At 31.2% G+C, this 3,363-nt stretch overlaps 1 long non-coding RNA gene across 1 annotated transcript; it reads right to left on the bottom strand.

Annotated features, from left to right (window-relative positions):
* Positions 1-611: 611 nt before the first annotated feature.
* On the bottom strand, positions 612-1,716 carry LOC133794609 (uncharacterized). Its single transcript, XR_009875274.1, has 2 exons — positions 1,663-1,716; positions 612-1,582 (listed from the first exon to the last, which is right to left on the bottom strand). It is a non-coding gene; the product is annotated as an uncharacterized LOC133794609 (long non-coding RNA).
* Between the last annotated feature and the right edge of the window lie 1,647 nt (positions 1,717-3,363).

Here is a 3,363-nt window from a genome sequence, read left to right as displayed (position 1 = left end):
AGATTTATTTTCTAGTCAAAATTTATATTTTGTAAAAGAAATTTAACTGAACCAATCAACATTATATATAAATGGTCTAATTTTTAGGTTAGAATCACTTGACTGGAAAATCTCTTTTTCTGTTAATAGTGTATGGAAAATAACAATAGAACCGCATATGAATTTTTTTTGCAATGATTGTTTAATCTCTTTACATTCATCACCAAGCCAAAGTATCATTTTTCTACATTATTGGAAATGGAACTAACTCAAAAAAAAAAAAAAAAAGCAAAAATGTGCATTGAGTTTACTTAGTTGCGTTTGGTAAAATTTTTGTTTTTAAATTATTTAAACTAAAAAATAAAAACATATTTTTGTTTTATGTTTTTTTATTTTTATAAAATAAAAATGCGTTTGGTAACCATTTGTGTTTTCTGTTTTTTTAAAATAAATATAAAATTGTGTTTGGTAACTTTTATTTTTATTTTTTGTTTAAAAAAATAAAAAATAAATAACATGTTTGGTAAATATTTTTTTTTGAAATTTTATATTTTATTTTCATTTTCTAAACTAAAAAATAAAAATATTTTTTGTGACCACTATTTATTATTTTAAAATAAAAAATAAGAAAGTTATAGTAAAAAAAGATTATATTAATAATATTCAAGTAATCTCAAATTTCAAAACTTAATATCTATCCAAGAAAGTTTACATAGTAAAATAAAAAACGTATAAACTGATAATTGTTCAAACTTAAAGTAAAGTATTAAACGAGCCATAACAATCAACTAATGTCTTTACTCAATCTCACTATCGTCGACTAGCTCTCCATATATGATCAGCAATTTCATCACGAACATGGGCCATTTTACGTATATGAGTTCTAGAAATACTGAACTCTACACTATCAGTCAAAGTTCCATCCGTGCTTTGTAAAGTAGTGGCCTGTACTTCAGAATTTCCTTCACCTCCATCAAAATATACATCTGCTTCTGCATTTGTCCTTATAAAATTGTGAATCCCACAGCAAGCAATGACAATATACTTTTGTATTCTTAGATCATATGAAGGCATTTATTTTAGGATTGGAAAGCGAGCCTTCAACACGCCGAAACACCGCTCAATGACATTTCTCAAGGAAGAGTGTCGATAATTGAAGAGCTCTTTTTTGCCTATGGGATTAAGATCTATGTACTGGCCCAAATGATACCTTTCTCCTCAATATGGTGAAAGAAAACCAGGCATGTTTGTATAGCCAGAATCAACAAGATAATATTTTCCTGATCTAATGATAATTTATGTTAGTTTTTACTTATAGATGTTTAATATAAAATAATGTCAATCAACACAATAAGTTTGATAAATACTTACCTTGGGGCGGCATTGGAAATCCATAATCTGGGTTTGTGGCACATTCTAGAAGAATCCGTGCATCATTAGCTGATCCTTCCCATCCAGGAACAACGTATGTGAACTTCATGTCAAATGAACATACACACATAACGTTCTGAGTTGTATCCACTTTTCGACCTCGATATGGTATTTGTTCATCAATTGGAACATGCGCAGAAATATGAGTCCCATCTATAGCTCCAACACAATTCTAAAATACAAAATAAATTATTATATTTTTTTTATTGAATATTGAAATAAAGGAAAAAATAATAATTCAAATTTTTGTACCTTAAAAAATGGATAGTATCTTGGATCGAATTGAATTTGTGGAGGAGTTACATCAAATGAATGTGGAGTAATTAGTTCTTTGGATAGACAACATATTGCCTTCAAAACCTTCCTAAAATAATGTGATGTGGTTGAGATGGAGTGATGAAATCGTTCAGCAACCACACGATGTCGTTCATTATGGCCAATCACAAATAAGAACATAGCCACTTGTTCTTCAATAGACAGATATCGTGAGTTCTTCAATAAATTTTTTTCTTTTAGAACACCACAAAATAATTTGAAGACATCTTTGTTCATTCTGAACAAATCATAACACCTACTCCAATGCCCGTGCAATACTTCCATAACGTATTCATGGCCTGAAAGAGCTGAATTTCTACAAGGTTGCTTAGAAAGATATAATTGATTATATTCCTCGCAAGCAAAATATAGCAAAATCTCTCCAAACTCATCATCTGAATCGTCCAGTAAATTATCCTTGTTGAACCGAGCAACGTTTAAAGACATTTTATCCTGATAGTAGAAAAAACTTTTAAATTTTACATTCAATATATAAAAATATATAAACACTCAAATTCAAAGTCAAACCATAAAACAAAATAGACAAAACAAGTCATCCAGTCAATAGCTAAACAAAGTCATCCAGTCAATATCTAACAAGTCATCCAATCAATAGCTAAACAAAGTCATCCAGTCAATAGCTAATAAAGTCATCCAGTCAATAGCTTAACAAAGTCATCCAGTCAAAAGCTAAACAAAACTAAAGTTAATAGCTAAATAAAGTCATCTTGTTCATAGCTAAACAAAGTCTAAACTTTTTCACTTCAAATTCAGCAACCAATCTATTCTTCTATGCTCTGGCATCTTTAGAAACAATGCTTTGGACATCTCGTTCTCAAACTTCTCAATAGCTTTTGCGTATACTTCTCCACTAATTCCATCAATTTGATTAAGAGCTTCAACACTCTCATCCAATAAGTAATGTGATGCAAATGTTGCCATTGATCTCTCTATCAATTCTGTCTTTCGCTTTACAGTTTCATTATATGTTGCCAGTGCATCTGCCAAAGCCGATGAGAACTTTGCTCTTTTTACTGATCGAGAGTTCGAAGTGGCTGTTGATTTACCTCTTCTTCTGCTACCATCCTCATCAAAACCACTTTCTTCATTCCTAGTAGATGGACTTATCGACGTTGCATCATCATCATTATTATCTCCATCATTAGAAGGACTTCGAGTTGAAGGATGAGCATTGGAACCAGTTGCAGTAGTATCACCAAAGATAGTGCATAATTTCTCATAAAACTTACAACCTTTCTTTCTAAATCTTTTAGCAGACTTGTTAACCTACATCAAATGAAATTATATTGATAAAATATACCAATACCTATCAAAATAAAACAAGCATAAAATCCATGTTGGGTAAGTGAGTGTGCCAAGTATGAACCAGTTTAAGCTCAGTAGAGCCACAGAGTCCGAAGCAGGTTTGTTCTTAATGGTGGAAAAAAATTGAACCACAGTCTTCAATGACATCCCAACCACTGTGAAGAGAGCCACAACAAGAGGCATACAAGGGTCTTCAGCGTTCCAAAATCAAACACCAAACATATGAATGTCCCATCTGGCCTATGACCAAAGTTCCGGTGATAACCAGCTAAAACAACATTAAACTTCTGAGTTGATAAATTACAGGCCAAC

This window comes from Humulus lupulus, chromosome 8, assembly GCF_963169125.1.
Source record: "Humulus lupulus chromosome 8, drHumLupu1.1, whole genome shotgun sequence".
NCBI classification, from domain to species: domain Eukaryota; kingdom Viridiplantae; phylum Streptophyta; class Magnoliopsida; order Rosales; family Cannabaceae; genus Humulus; species Humulus lupulus.
This window is presented reverse-complemented; position numbering and strand designations above follow the sequence as displayed.